This window comes from Orcinus orca, chromosome 13, assembly GCF_937001465.1.
Source record: "Orcinus orca chromosome 13, mOrcOrc1.1, whole genome shotgun sequence".
Taxonomy (NCBI): domain Eukaryota; kingdom Metazoa; phylum Chordata; class Mammalia; order Artiodactyla; family Delphinidae; genus Orcinus; species Orcinus orca.
The window spans coordinates 4213113-4230234 of NC_064571.1; the positions used below are offsets into that span (position 1 = coordinate 4213113).

At 41.2% G+C, this 17122-nt stretch overlaps 1 long non-coding RNA gene across 1 annotated transcript in view; it reads right to left on the reverse strand.

Moving 5' to 3' along the window:
- LOC117195807 (uncharacterized) overlaps positions 1-11208 on the reverse strand; it is a 73642-nt gene extending 62434 nt beyond the window's left edge. Inside the window, exon 1 of the long non-coding RNA XR_007470902.1 lies at positions 11126-11208. This is a non-coding gene — a long non-coding RNA (uncharacterized LOC117195807). The remainder of the gene's footprint in view (positions 1-11125) is intronic.
- Positions 11209-17122: the final 5914 nt, after the last annotated feature.

The following is a 17122-nucleotide window of genomic DNA, read 5'->3' on the forward strand; positions in this document are numbered from 1 at the left end:
CTTTGACAAACTTCCCTGGAAATCAAATTCTAAAAGTGAAGTCTTTTGACCTCAACCAGCTTTGGAGTTTTCCAGATGGTCCCTGAAATATTTCAAAAGATTTCTTCTCTCTCCTTAGAAAAGGAGAGATATTAAGCTAATTAGTTTCATTTGGTTTTTATCCATAAATTGCATGGGAAGCATTGTCAAATAAGTGATGCTAAACCTTTTTGATTAAATTTGTCTAAATCTATGTTAATAATACAAATACTCTAGAAATTGTGTGAGATTCCAAGAAATCTGATATGTCCTGGTACAATTTTACCACTTGTAATTCTAGTTTTTATCTTAAAATATTGTATGACATGCTCTGGGACCCCAATAAGAAATGGGCAACAAGTAAACAAACTTCTTACTGTTGTTCTCTCACCTTCTGAAATTGGTGTCATCAAAACTGAGAGCTACACTAAAAGCTTTGAACCTGACTATCATGGGTACCCTGGCTGACTTTCAGGCAACAGCAGCAGCAACTGAATCTGTAAAGATTGAGGCACATGTGGATGACATCCATTCTGCTTCTGCAAACAATGGTCCCTCAATGCCAGATTTCTGCCATCCTGACGTCTTTGTAATGTGGCAACAAATCTGCTCTTGAATCAGAGAAGTTAAGATGGGTAAACAATGGCTGTAAGTTAAAGGAACAGTCAGGGTTATGGGAAACCCAAGATGGCCACTTGGTTCTTCCTGGCTTCCTGGCAGACCTGATTTTTGTTTTCTGCAATCCTTCACCCATGGCAGTGCATTTAAGAAAAACTAACTTTGTCCCTAGAGCCCTCAGACCTCGCCCCTCTGGACCCTTTGAACACCTGCAGCTTCAGATGTTCATTCCACTGCCACTTAGTATGGGTTATCAATATGCTCTTGTTAACGTGTGTATGCATGTTTTCCAGATGGGTCGAAGCCTTCCCCTGTTGCAAGACTGATGCCCTCACAGTGGCAAGGACACTGTTAGAAAATGTGTTTCTCATTGGGCGTATATCTTCCACTATCTCCAGTGATCAAGGCACCCACTTCACTGGGCCAATCATATGAGCCTTAACAAAAACCTTGCAAACTTCTTGGAGTTATATCCCTCTCACCCTCAATCATCAAACAAGGTTGAGAGAACTAATGGAAAAACTGGACTCAAGGGCTCCCCTGGTGGCGCAGTGGTTGGGAGTCCGCCTGCTGATGCAGGGGACGCGGGTTCGTGCCCCGGTCCAGGAAGATCCCACATGCCGCGGAGCTGCTGGGCCCATGAGCCATGGCCGCTGGGCCTGCGCATCCGGAGCCTGTGCTCCGCAATGGGAGGGGCCACAACAGTGAGAGGCCCGCATATCGCAAAAAAAAAAAAAACAAAAACAAAAAACAAACTGGACTCAAGCAGAATGAGAATTAATAACAAGGGACTGAATGAACTGACGAGGATGACTATAATGTTACAACTCTGTGTTTGAAATATTGCTGGTTCTTTAATATTTTTTTTCAGATTTAAAGAAATCTTTTCTCTTAAGCTATCAACAATTTGGTAAGATATACCCTTGAGAATAAAGATAAAACATTTACTTATTCTTCCTACCTGATCCTCCAGAATGCAGAAATTCTCAGTGAGTATTCTTATTTCCATGACAGTATATTTGTTGCGTAAGTTCAATGAGAATCTGTTCTCCTTGTAGCAGGACACAGTTAGAAACATCGGCTATATTACTAAGGATTTGACTGAAATGTCATGTTTGAGAGAAATATGCAGACTCAGATATGACCAGTCAAGGAAGTGCCTGGAAAAATCAACCTGGCACCTTGTTTACAAAGTTCCAGCAAAGCAGTCTTAGAAAAAGAACTTATACGGTCAGTCATTATCCAATTGTCTTTGAGGTTTTGTTATACACCTGTAAATTGAACTGGATCATACATTCTTCTATAGTTTCCTCAAATATCTGGCTAGGACTCACCAAACTAACGTTTCCAATTTTCTCCCACCCTTCCTGTTTGGAATCACTAGGAATGAAGGTAGCCCTTAAGCCCCCGTGGAAGGGACCTCACAAAGTGCCCCTGACAACTGACACTGCTGAAAAGCCAGAGGGCATTCAGACTTGGGTACATACCTCACAGCAAGGAGGACCCCACCTGGTATCTGATACTGTACAAATGCTGGAGATCTCGGAATCAAACGCATGACTTCATACTCAAACCTGAAAACCCTTCTTCTTGTCTTTCCTTTATTCTGACATGTAACACCCTCTCTTCACCCCACTTTCCAATGGTTAACTAGATCAGATAAGTCCCCACTCACTAAGAAATCTCACCAGCAACACCCATCTTTGTGAGGCATTTAGGATAACTCTTTATTTTAGGCTATGAAATTCTCGTCCCACATGTGCTAAGAACCTGACTGATCCCTGGCTTAAATGAGTAAATGCAGCAATCCCTGTGAATAAATCTATTCCCTGGCTAGGAACAGACACAAACGGGAATATGATCAGAAACCTCTCTTTAACTCTTGGAGACACTGCAGATTCCATTGCGAAAACACTAACTACCCAACAGAAATCATTAGACTTTCTGGCCAAGATTGTTCTTGTTAATAAGATAGCCCTGTATTATCTTTTAGCTGAGTTAGGAGGTATGTGTCCTACGGCCAACACCATCTGCTCTACCTGGATTGACATTTCTGAGGAAAACTGCAAGTGACATCAGATCACTGAGCAAACCACTTGGTTTAAAGGGGTGACTCCTTCAACGGGGTCTCCCTTTGATTGGTTTGGGTCTTGGGGACCATGGCTCTGAAGACCACTCCAAACATTGAGAATTTTTCTGCTAATTATAATCATAATAACCTCCCAGTGCACTGTATTCTCTCAAAAGTATGTTCACAGCCCACTAACCACCAGACAAATTGTCTCCCTAAGATGGGAACATTGGAAAAGGAACGAAGTGAATGACTTAAAATTTGTGAACCCGGAACTGTGGATAGTACGGAGACTAAACAAAAAGCTCATGCCACAGTTCACACCATGGATCAACTAAACCGTAAAGCAGTAGCTGAGAGTGACACTAATGCCTTAATTTTTTATCACATCTCTCTATTAAGCTAAGAGTCTAATCAAAAGGGGGGAATTGTTAAAGAGAAAGGGAAATCACGGGACCAAAATGGTGTCACTTGTGCTAAAGCCTATCAGTCCAAACGTAGACTTAACACCTGACTTAACTGCAGTTTCCACCTGCCCCAGAAATGTAAACTTAACCAACAAAGCTGGAATTTTCTGGTCAGCACCAGTGAGGCCCACCATGTGGGCCCTCTCCATCCCTAGAGGAAGAATAAGAAATCTGCATGATAACAACCTCTGACCTCCCCTTCCCCACAAAAAAGAAGATGTTCTGGCCTCAAAATAATTTTTTTTTTTTTGCTAGTAGCTCCCTTGTCTTCCTTCCTTCCCATAAAAACTTGCCATTTTGTACAATCCCTCGGAGCACCCTTCCACTTGCTACACGGGATGCTGCTTGATGCATGCACTGCCTACTAAAGAAAATTAGATCTTCAAACTCACGCAGTTAAATTCTGTTCTTTAACAGGGCTCTACCCTTATGACCTAATCACCTGCCAAAGGCTCCACCTCTACCTCACACGAGGCATCGGGTTTCAACATAGGAATTTTGGAGGGACAAATAGAATTGGACCATAGCATCCCACCCCTGCCCCTCCCCCCAGTTCATGTTCTTCTCATATGTCATCAACTCAAGAGTCCAAATCCAAGGTCTCATAAATATCATCTACATAAGATGTGGGTGAGACTCCAGCTATGAACCTATAAAATCAAATAAGTCACGTGCTTCCAAAATACAGTGATGGGACAGACATGGGAGAGACATCCCCATTCCAAAGGGGAGAAAGAGAAAAGAAAAATGAGTAATAGGTCTAAGGTAACTCCAAAATCTAATGGAGCGAACACTAAACCTAAGTCTTGAGAACAATCCTCCTCGACTTCCAGACCCAGTAGGGCAGGAGCTGGGCCCCCAAGGCTCAGGGCAGTCCTGCCCTCGTAATTTTGCTGGGTGCACACTACACAGCCGCAGTCCTGCAGGTGAGTGCCCGCATCACTCCCAGACTAGAATCGCATGCCACGGCCTCTACAGGCTGGGCGGGGGTTGGCCCTGCCCCCATGGCCCTGCTGGGCATTGCCCCAGTGGAGGTTCTCTGCAGTGGTCGTACCACAGCAGCCCTCTGCCTGGGGTGCATACCAGGCAGCAACCCTGCCAGCTGCGTCAACCCTGGGTGGCTCCAGGCTGCTCCATCCTTTAAAATCTAGGTGGGGGAGCCAAGCCCCCGGTGCCTTGCTGGACTCGGTGCATGCCCACGGGGGGCTGCTGGAGCCATACCTGGGGCAGCCTTCAAAGTGAAGAGATGTCCACAGCAGCAGCTTCTCCTTTGAAATTGCTCTGACTCCCAGACCCATGCACTCAGGGCCTGAGATGAGAGGCGCATGATCTCCAAACTGTCTGGGACAACTGGTCCCGGTTTTCATTTAGACGGATGACTAATCTTCCCACCATCTTGATGAAGAGCTCCTGGTTTCTGTTGAGATGGCCAAACCATGCCAGTATCCTTATCAAATTCGGCCAAACCCTTTCTATTCTCTCCCAAAGGAGCTTCTCCATTCCCTTCCATATGAATAGGTTGATAATCTTCCAAACTCAAATTCTGCTTCCTTTCTGATGAACAATTGCATCTTTTTTCTCTCTTCTCATATTTTACTATAAGGATTCACGAGAGGCCAACATTTTGCTTAAATATTTCCTCAGCCGAATAGCCAACCTCATTGCTCACAAGTTCTTCTTTCCACAAAACACTAAGACATGAGCAAAATTCAGCCTTTCTACTTTATAAAAAGGATCACCTTTCCTTCAGTTTCTAATGACATATTTCTCGTTTCTGTCTAAGACCTCGTCAAAATGGCCTTTACCACCAAATTTCTACCAACATGCTGTTCATGACCACTTAGATATTCTCTAAGAAGATGGTGGCTGTTTCTAGCTCCAAACTCTTCCAGCCTCTACCCAGTACCTGATTCCAAAGCTGCTTCTACATTTTCAGGTGTGCAGCACTTCTACTTCTTGATACCAATTTTCTGTACTAATCAGGGTTCTCCAGAGAAGCAGAACCAATAGGAGATCTATCTATCTATCTATCTATCTATCTATCTAGATATATATCTTGACTTAAAAAAAAAATGCACAACGTAAGAGCTGTGAGTTGAGTTTATTCAGTGTCTTACTGAGGACTAGAGCCCGGGAGATAGCATTTCAGATGGCTCTGAGAAAGTGATCCAAAGAGGTAAGGAGGGAGGTCAGTATATATATGATTTTTGTGACGAGGGTACAGGCAATCATACACACATCTCAGTATAAGGTTGCCGCTAGCCATGAGGAACAGATATCCTGGTTCATGGGTTTAGTGCTTTTCTAAGTATGGGAAGATGCAAGAATCCAGGTTTACAAAAAATTTCTCCTGTGGGCTTCCCTGGTGGCGGAGTGGTTGAGAGTCCTCCTGCTGATACAGGGGACACGGGTTCGTGCCCTGGTCCGGGAAGATCCCACATGCCGCGGAGCGGCTGGGCCCGTGAGTCATGGCCGCTGAGCCTGCGCGTCTGGAGCCTGTGCTCCACAGCGGGAGAGGCCACGACAGTGAGAGGCCCAGGTACTGCAAAAAAAAAAAAAAATTTCTCCTGAAAATATCTAACTATCCAGAGGCCTGTTCTGACAATCCTCCTAGAGCACAGAGTGCCTCATTCCTGATCTCTGTCCTGAATTCCTTTCAGGATGTGTTGACTGTCAGCAACTGCAGTAGCTAATGACTTAATTCTTATAGAACTGAGTTTCTGGCAATATATAAGAGGAGACTAATTACAGAAATTGGCTTAGGTGGTTCCAGAGGCAGAGAAGTCCTATGAGCTACATCTGCAAGCTAGAGAACCAGGAAAGCCGGGAATTCAGTATGAGCCCGCAGCCCTGAGCACTGAGGGGCTGGTAGTATAAGTCAGGATCTGAGTCTGAAAGCCTGAGAACTGGGAGTGCTGATGTCCAAGGGCAGGAGAAGATGGATGGTTCAACTCCAGGAGACACAGAGAGAATTAGCCCTTCTTCTGCCTTTTGGTTCTATTCAGGCCATCAGTGGACTGACCCGCCCATACTGGGGAGGACAATCTTGTTTACTCACTTCACCAATTCAAATGCTAATCTCTTCAGAAAATACCCTCAAATACACACCTAGACATAATGTTTTACCAACTATCTGGGCGTCTCTTACCCACTCAAGTTGACCCATATAATTAGGCATCACAAATGCCATCCAAAGAGCTTTCTGTGATGATGGAAGTGTCGTACACCTGCACTGTCCAATGTGGTAGCTACTAGACACAAGTGACTACTGAGCCCTTGAAATGTGGCTACTGCACCTGAGGGGGCTGAACTTTCCATTACATTTTATTTCAATTAATTGTAATTAAAATTAAAAAGTCCCTTGTGGCTAATGGCTACCATACTGGTCAGTGCAAATCAAGAAGAATTAATAGCATCAAAAGGGCCATTCGTAGGAAAAGGGAAGGCAGAGACAAGAGTTTGCTTGGGAAAAAGTAGGGGGCACCGATCATGCATTAGTGTATCCCATAAGAAAAGAGTACATCATAACATCATGTGGTGAAAAAGTAGGATAAGAACTACAAGCCATCCTTTAAAAAATGTAAAATCCCTGTTATTCTTAGTGCCCTTCAGGGTTCACTCTTTGCAGTCTCTTTTTCTCTGTAAGTACCATTCTCCTCCTACACATTCCATTCACACCACGTATTGACAGCCTAACACACTACCCAGGAGGTCATGTGAGCGAGGAAAAATTCAGCCCTTGTAAAAGCAAGCAGATACTAAAATATCAGGGGCAGAATTTCATGGAGTAAATCTATCCCACTTCCTTGAGGTCATCATACTGATGCTTATTAAAGGCACGTGATTTCATTATGTGAGCACTGAACAGTCCACGATACAGTCAGAGTTGATGTATGGAATAAAATTCAGAGAACAGTAATAAAGGCTTTTCACAATTGCAATAATAACTCATAAAGGAACAGATATCTGGTGCAAGAAATGTTTCAGGTTACAGCTGCTAACTTAACAGAATATGAGTATATCATGCTTCTCTTCCCCGTTTTCAGATTTCCAAAACTTCCCTGAGGTTATGTATAATTAAACAGCTTACTATCTACTGGAAGTTCGCATTTTTTGTTTTACTTTAGCTACTTTCCAAGGGATAAATAAAATGTGGTTCTGTATTATATTTGAAACTGAAAATACTATGCATAATAAAAATTAACGTGAATAATGGGAACTTTTCAGGTTTTTTTTTTTTAATCTCAATGGATTTTTTAAAAGGTACAAAGTATTAGATCTGTGTACTCGGTAACAATTTATTTATACTATAGGTATGTTTGTACACAAGTTGATTACTTCTGTGTTTATTGCTTTTGATCAGCAAACAGCTTTCAGAAACAGGTATACTTTAGCAGTGTGCTGTTATACGTAAGCATAATAATGAAACAGTTTACCAAGTTCACCCCAAAAGGTATGAGCTTTCATCTTATATATGATTAGGGCTTTATCATGACATGATGTTACAGTATAAGGCCCTTCCCAGCTTTAATATTCTATGAGCCTATAGTGTTCAAAATGTGAGAACGCCACACTTTGCACATTAGACTGTTTTTCAGGTCACAGTTTCAAAAACAAAAAAGTCTGTTAGATGGGTTTCTACGCTCTTCATGGTGGTGATGTAGAGGCAGGATGGGTTCAATTCATCCTGTGCTCCCATGAGGATATATCCCAGTAACACAGTTGTTTTCATACTATGTTATTATCCAGGCTGCAGGGAGATAGGGGAACACACTGCAGGTAGGTCTCCAAGCTTCTCAGCTTTTGCCTCAACCTAAACAGCTTGGTTTTTAATGTTTTAGCTATTGACATTCCTGGTAAGGTTTTGTTTTAAAAGTGGTTCTGTTATTAAAACCAAAGAACAAAAAGGAACACAATATTGCAAACACACACACTCACTATACACATACAGACGTGTATGCTCACTCAGCATGCATCTGTGATGACTTTTTCCCCATCTGTCCCTCCAGATCCACTAGTCTGCCCATCTGACGCTGCCCTGTGCTCCAGGAGGCTGACCTGTAGGGACAAGTCATGAGTTGCCCTGTGCACTGTCCCCTGGCTCCCGTGGAGGTTTAGGCAACAGGAGGCCCATTAAGGAGCCTCCGGAGCAGGAGAGGTGGAAATTAGATGTTTCTTTCTCCTCTCTCACCAAGGAGTCCAGGGGGATGGCTGTGTCCCTCGAGTAGTCTACTCCCCAGAATTGCCCTCTCCGAGGCCACTGGCCACTCACGTCAGGACTGTGCACTACCCTTTCTAATCCCCTAAACCCTGTCCAGAACTCTGTGAAGAGTATTTCATTAGACTCTCCTCAAGTGACCCAGGCCGAGAGTGCCATTTGTTTCTCGCTGGGACCCCAAGTAATACACACTTACTTCTGCACACACATCTTCATGTGCACACATGAGTGTACACACACGCATACACACGCACACACAGAGAAAACTCCCACCTCCATGCAAACTACCACAACATCAACATCACCGTAAACAAAGGAAAGAGAAGATGCTCATCTTTCCCATTTGTAATTTCTCTAAATGGGTATTTTTCCTGGAATTACATAGAAAATTCACTTTTAAAGAGATGCAGTACTTTTTAATATTAGAATAAAAGTTTATTCAATTCTTCAGTTTTTGAAAAGTCCTCTTTATTGTAATTTGAACTGGGCAAACCCTTCAAATCCACAACTACACTTCTAGTAAAATATCCTTTGAAAATGTGCGAGCGCACATCAATGTATGCTTAAGGGTGTATATAACAGGGGAAGAGCAGCATTATATAAAATTTTTTAAATTGGGAAAATCCTTAATGGCAATCCTTAGGGAACCAAATTTTGGTATGTTTACACTATGTAATACTATGGAGAGAATATAAAGAATAAGAATAGGATGTGAAATGGAAAGAGGTTGCAACAAGTTGAATTACTGACAATACATATAGTATTATTCCTATTTATAAAATGATTACACACCTCCGGGTATATTTATACATGCTAAGTCATGTGGGTGGTTCTGGAAGGTGTTTTGCGTGGTTGTCTCTGGAGAGAAAAGTTGGACAGTGGAGGCGGGGTGGCAGGTGGCAGATGGGGACTGTATTCAACTGTAAATCAGTGAGAAGAGCTGTAATTATTTGACAGAAAATACCCCCAACATATGAATCAAAACTATGTATTCCCAAACACTACTTTTTCACCTCTTAATCATTTAGTGTAAAAGTATCAATATGGAAAAGCAAGGTCACCTGTACTTAACCGTGTCTGTTTATATTGAATAGAATTGCATAAGTGGGCAGTTTTATTTGTTGGTTTTCTTTTACTTTTTTGCAGTCTCACATGTTGCTAACTCATGCTGCCAAAAGCTCCTGTTGGTGTTTTAACCATTTTCTGGAGGGGGAGGTAAATGCCCTAAGTTATTTGACTCTTTTTACATACTTTAAAATTCATATTTTATCAATTATAACTATTTTCTCCTTATCAATAATTATTAGCCAAACAAAGACTATCACTCTATTGTGTGTTTATGGAGAAAAATAAAAATTCAGAGAGGTCACAATGTAAAATCATAGTGAGAGATGTTTCTCTCTTCTTTAATTGCTCAAATCCTACAAAGAAAGTTGTAAAAAAAACAAACTTAGTATAACAGTAGTTATCAACATGCGAACTAGTGTAAAATATTTACTTTAGGCTTATTTAGTTTCAGATATTTTACTTAGAGAAAACACTTAAAATAGGGTTAAATGCCCCCCCCAAAATCTGAGCTGGCATGATTGTTTTAATATGAGCCAAAGAAATAGCTGCAAAAGCATAAAAACAAATAAATAAAAAACTGACCTGGGGCACATTCATAGAAAACATTCAAAAACGTGGATAAGAAGCTTGACAGGTAAAAACTTCAAAATGCTTAAATTTTTGGAAAACTTTCTAGCAATTCTTGGAAATGGTCCATACGTAAAATTTAAAAGTTGATTGCAAAATAGTCTTTTACATTTATTTAACAGTAATTTTCTGGTAAGTCATCTACTTTGAATCTCTGAGTGATTGTAGGGGATTCAGGAGAAGAAAGAAGAGAAAATTAGGCAGGAGTCCCATGATGATAGACCTTGTATACCATCCTAAGCCATTTGCTATGGGGAGGGTTATTGTGGAATTTTGTAAGTGAGTGATTGAGGTTATTTGATATGCATTTTTTTTTCTTTTTTTTGCAGTACGCAGGCCTCTCACTGTTGTGGCCTCTGCGTCAGCCTCTCCCTACAGAGATGGGGGTCCAGTTGTGGCTGGAGACCAAGAATTTATAGTGATGCCCATGTAGGGGAGCAAACTTTGCCACCCCAACATGTCTCTTTGGCATGTGGATTATTTTGATCTGAAAGCAATCAAAGCCCCAAAGACCCAGGAAGTCTTTCTTTTACCTCCCCCTTAGCTGCCTAAAGAATTTAGATAGAGGGCTTGTTCCTGGAACAGACTATCATCAGAGATACTTGCAAAAAAACAAGGGCTAGGTAAGGTGGGGTAAACTCTTTGAGATCAGAGTTCTCTCTGTGTCCCACTGTCTCTGCCTGGCCCAGAAAGCATTTATTTACCAAACACTTGCTGTTCCATCTCCACGTCAAGTCAATTACCTCCCTCCCCTCTGAAGTGCCAAACCACTACCCCCAACATCCTCCTTTGCCTTTAGCTAAAGACGGTATTTAAGGTGAGGGTTTCAGTCACTTTGGAGAATTACTCAGTTTTCCTGAGTCTCTCCCGTGTATACATGTTGTTAATTTTTTGTGTGATTTTCTCCTGTTAATCTGCTTCATGTCAATTTAATTCTTAGACCAGCCAGAAGAACACAGGGGGATAGAGGAAATCTCTTCCTCCCCGATAGCTGGCGACGAGGATGGGATGTAACTTTATTGTCTGGACACCACTCACCCCAAAGATGCTGCACTTAAGAGATGCTGGAACACCTGACAAAAGCCATCAGAAGGTGAGAAGTCTGACCATGTCCATCAGCCCCTGGACTTCTGCCTGTAGGGTCTGCTGGAAACAAGATGGGTATGAGTTTTTCTCTTTTCTAAAATTAGATTAGCAGGAGAAAATATTTGTAGGGCTAGGTCCTTGGAAACTTTTGTTGGATTTTCTCCTGCTAATAGATCTCATGTCAATTTCAATTCTTAGACCAGCCAGAAGAACCTAGAAGGGTAGAGGAGAATTTCTTCCTCCCCGACTCAAGTTATCAAGGTTAAGGACCCTAATATAGTCAGGCTTTGCCTCCTGGTCCTTTCTCAGGAGGACAGAGTACTGGTTTTCTTTCTCTCCCTGACCCTGACTTGTCTAGGTCCTTTCAGAGACTGTGACCCCCCAGGGAATAACTGCCAAGCAGGGAGGCATCATGTCACTGGCGGGGTAGATGTGTGGCCCACGTTTTAGGAAATATAGTTCCTGAAAGTCGAGCAAGGTGGGCAGATGCAGAAAGCACAGAATCTTTAGAAGTGGTTGATGCTGTCTTCATCTCTGACAACACAGATCTATTAGGAAATCAAGCAGCAGGTGGGAGGAGGCACCCCACATCAGGGCAGAGCTGCCGTTGGAGGAACGCCAACTGTAAAAGGGAACTGGAATGGGAGTGTCTTAATATGAACCAGGCTTCCACTGCGGGCCTGCGGAGCTCCGGTCATCCCCCAGTGGGTGGAGAGGGCAGCCAAGAAAAACCAACCTTGTGAACAAACCATATAGGTGGATTACTCCACCTTTCAGCATGGTTAAATAAGAAAACAGAAATAGTATTAGTGAGACAGAAAAATTCCCAACCTGAAGAACAAGGGAAACAGAAGAGTATCTAGAGGAAGGACATTCAGGAAAAATGCCACATGGCAGCAACTAGAAGAAAACTTCAAGCCAAATCCTCAAGAGCAGCGAGAAGACAGGCCTCTATAAACCAGGAGTTCTGAACAGTGAGGAGGGACAGGTCACGTTAATAAGCAACAACAACTGATAAAATCAAGCAAAATGAAAAGGGAAGGGGCTTTTATGAAGAGGACTAACAAGGAAGCTAAAAATGCAAACTAAAATAAAATCCAGATTCAATACAATAAAGAACAGAACGGTTAAGGTAGGGATCTAATCAGTGATAGGACAAATTTGAGAAGCTCTTCTAAAGCACAAGAAAAGCTTAAAGAAAGGAAGTGTGATTAGTACAGACATCATTTCTGTTCTTGAAGAAGAGATGAAAGCAAATAGACGAGAAACTATAATCAAAGAGATGGAAGAGTCCTAGCTAGACTGATTTACAGTTGCTCACCTTACTGAGGCAAAATTAATTAAAAATATTTCCACAGGTGGTATTCCTGAACAGAGAGAATTAAAAATATGCCATTTTGCTTTCACTCTGAAAATGAGAGCAATAAAACAGTAAGGATAATATTTATAATCTAAAGTATTACATTTATTGATATCTTATGTTGTGCTAGTAATGCTTCTAGGAACTTTATGTGTATTCATTCATTTAATTATCTATTATTATTTCTGCTTTGCAGATAAGGAAACTGAGTCAGAGAAAGGGCAAGCAACTCAACAAAATCACACAGCTAGCAAACATCAGAAGTGGAATACAAAGCCAAGTGCTCTAACTATGGCTTTATGTCTTGAAGAATATTAAAAACAAAACAAAACAGAAAACAGAACATATACCTTCAGAATAGTGAAGAAGATGAAAATAAAAGAACCAATATGTGTATTCCAAAATAAATAAACAGATATAACAAGCAAGCATATGGACACACACACAGAACAAAAAGCACAAAGATGACACAAGTAAAACTGAATGCAACATTACAATAAAAAACATCAATCAATTAACTTTCTATTATGGATAAAAAGGCTTTATTAAGCAAAACCCAAATGCCAGCAATGTACGGTGATCCCTTGGTATCCCTGGGGTATTGGTTCCAGAACCCCTACTGATACCAAAATTTGGGATGCTCAAGTCCCTTATATAAAATAGCACAGTACATGCAAATAACCTATGCACACCTCCTGTGTACTTTAAATTATCTCTATGTTACTTATTACACCTAACACCATGTAAATGCTACGTAAATAGTTGTAAATACAGTGTAAATGCTAGTAAATAACTATTTTGCCTGCATGCTTGCAAATTCAAGGTTTGCTTTTTGGAAATTTCTGAAATTTTTTTTCAAATATTTTTTATCCACAGTGGGTTGAATCTGTGGATATGGAACCAACTGATACAGAGGACTGACTGTATTTCTTGGGAAAAATACACCAAATACAGAGAGATGTAAAAAATGGAAGAAAGTGACAGGATAGGAAAAGATAGATCTGACAAGTGCAATAAAGGGAAATCAGAAATTGCAGTATCAACATCAAAGAAAACTGAATTCAAAATAAAAAATTTGAACTTCCCCAGTGGTCCAGTGGTTAAGGCTCCACACTTCCACTACAGGGGGCATGGGTTCGATCCCTGGTCAGAGAAGTTCCGCATGCCGTGCAGTGCGGCCAAAAAACAATAAAATAAGATAAAATAAAATAAAAAATTTAAAAGAGGCAAGGGATAATTTTTCTAAAAAGTACACTTCTCAAAGGAGATACAATCCCAGGGACAATTCACTTCCTAAAAGCTTACAGGCATCACATACATTTTTACTAAAACATATTAATTATAAACTACCATTTATATAACACTAAGAGAAACGAACAAATAAAGGTGACAGTAATATACTATCATTGAATGATCTAATAAATGAAAAATAATCTGGAAGAGATAATTAATAACATTAATCAACGAGAGGAGGAGTCAGTAGAGAGAGAAGTTGACAGATCACACAGTTGCAACTGAGCTCTCAGTTGAACCTATAAAGCTCTGGAGCTGGGACAGCCCTCCAGAACTGTCCCAAATTAATTCAAGGAGCCTGGGTTTGTGAATCCCTGCATTAGCCATGCATTAGCCACAGGCAATGCCCAGTTAGAGAACCAGTTGCAAGCCTCCAGTAGCTGATATTCCCAGCAGCCTGAGGAGGAGTACAACCACATCCTAGACAAAGTGTAGAGATGTTGCTGGAAGAGGGTGGCCTTTACAAAACAACCTCCAGAAAGGCCTAGGGATGACTTCTCACCCATAAAATGTGTGTGGAAGTGATGTTTGCGCTTTGGGGCCCGGTGGTTAAGAAACAAGCATGCCTTCCTACATTGCAGGTTATGGCTGTCACAGAAAACAACTCCAAGATCCCAGTGGTAAACACAATACAAGTTTATCTCTTGTTAATGCAATGTCCACTGTGCATCCAGACATTTCTCCAGGGCAGCTGTTCTCCATCTGCTGATTCAGGGATCCAGTCTGCTTCAATGGTGAGGCATCCACATTCACCGTGCAGAAGAGAGACGGGAGAAGTGAATTGTGCCTGGGATTTCATCGTCTCTGTCTGGAAGTGACGCGCATTATTCCCACTAACATTTCAGGGGCCAGAACTGATCTAATTAACACCACATAATGGTAAAGCGCAGAGAAGTATCGTCTTCCAGGAGCAAGGAATAAGAAATGGAATCTGGGGAATCTACCTCTCCACTCCTTTTTCACTGTCTGCTAGCTGGGTGAAAATGACTACTACAGAGATCCAATAATTGATCCAGGATGTACTTTTATATCCACAGCAACTAGATCACGGTCTGGCAGCTAGTGGGTGCTCCGGGTTTGTTGTTAAATATGTAGCTGACTGACTACCTGAGTAGATGGATAAACTAGCAAAAACAAGAGCAGCCAAAAGATCCATCCATGCTCGCAGCTTCAGTGAAAGCTCAGCTGGTCACTGCTGCTCTTAGGAAGACTATACTTTCAGCTTGACTTTCAAGACCTTCCACGATGTGACATAACCCTTCCCCTAGGGTCATATCTGACCACTTGTGCACATGTAGTTTGCAATATAGTCATCCAAAACTATGCATCATTCCTTCAACAATTATTGTGTCCTTTCTCACACTTCTGAGCTTGTGTCCAGGCTGCAACCTCTGCCTGGAATGCCATTTCTCTCCTTGTGCTCCTAGCAGCTCATTTTTTTTTTTCTTTGAACATCTTTATTGGAGTACAACTGCTTTACAGTGGTGTGTTAGTTTCTGCTGTACAACAAAGTGAATAAGCTATAACTATACATACATCCCCATATCTCCTCCCTCTTGCATCTCCCTCCCACCCTCCCTGTCCCACCCCTCTAGGGGGTCACAAAGCACCGAGCTGATCTACCTGTGCTATGCAGCTGCTTACCACTACCTATCTATTTTACATTTTAGTATATATATGTCCATGCCACTCTCTCACTTCATCCCAGCTTACCCTTCCCCCTCCCCATGTCCTCAAGTCCATTCTCTACATCTGCATCTTTATTTCTGTCCTGCCCCTAGGTTCTTCAGAACTAATTTTTTTTAGATTACAAATACATGTGTTAGCATAAGGTATTTGTTTTTCTCATTCTGACTTACGTCACTCTGTATGACAGACTCTAGGTCCATCCACCTCACTACAAATAACTCAATTTCTTTTCTTTTTATGGCTGAGTAATATTCCATTGTATATATGTGCCACATCTTCTTTATCCATTCATCTGTCAAAACACTTAGGTTGTTTCCATGTCCTGGTTATTGTAAATAGTTCTGCAATGAACATTGTGGTACATGACTGTTCTTGAATTAAGGATTTCTCTGGGTATATGCCCAGTAGTGGGATTGCTAGATTGTATGGTAGTTCTATTTTTAGGTTTTTAAGGAACCTCCATACTGTTCTTCATAGTGGCTGTATCAATTTACATTCCCACCAACAGTGCAAGAGGGTTCCCTTTTCTCCACACCCTCTCCAGCATTTACTGTTTGTAGATTTCTTGATGATGGCCATTCTAAGCAGTATGAGGTGATATGTCATTATAGTTTTGATTTGCATTTCTCTAATTATTAGTGATGTTGAGCATCCTTTCATGTGTTTGTTGGCAATCTGTATATCTTCTTTGGAGAAATGTCTATTTAGGCCTTCTGCCCATTTTTGGATTGGGTTGTTTGTTTTTGATACTGAGCTGCATGAGCTGCTTGTATATTTTGGAGATTAATCCTTTGTCAGTTGCTTCGTTTGCAAATATTTTCTCCCATTGTAAGGGTTGTCTTTTTCTCTTGCTTATGGTTTCCTTTGTTGCGCAAAAGCTTTTAAGTTTCTTTAGATTGCATTTGTTTATTTTTGTTTTTATTTCCATTTCTCTAGGAGGTGAGTCAAAAAGGATCTCGCTGTGATTTATTTCATAGAGTGTTCTGCCTATGTTTTCCTCTAAGAGTTTGATAGTGTCTGGACTTACATTTAGGTCTTTAATCGATTTTGAGTTTATTTTTGTGTATGGTGTTGGGGAATGTTCTAATTTCATTCTTTTACATGTAGCTGTCCAGTTTTCCCAGCACTTATTGAAGAGGCTGTCTTTTCTCCACTGCATATTCTTGCCTCCTTTATCAAAAATAAGGTGACCATATGTGTGTGGGTTTATCTTAGGGCTTTCTATCCTGTTCCATTGATCTATATTTCTGGTTTTGTGCCAGTACCATACTGTCTTGATTACTGTAGCTTTGTAGTATAGTCTGAAGTCCAGGAGCCTGATTCCTCCAGCTCTGTTCTTTCTCAAGATTGCTTTGGTATTCGGGATCTTTTGTGTTTCCATACAAATTGTGAAATTTTTTGTTCTAGTTCTGTAAAAAATGCCATTGGTAGTTTGATAGGGATTGCATTGAATCTGTAGATTGCTTTGGGTAGCATAGTCATTTTCACAATGTTGATTCTTCCAGTCCAAGAACATGGTATATCTTTCCATCTGTTTGTATCGTCTTTAATTTCTTTCATCAGTGTCTTATAGTTTCTGCATACAGGTCTTTTGTCTCCTTAGGTAG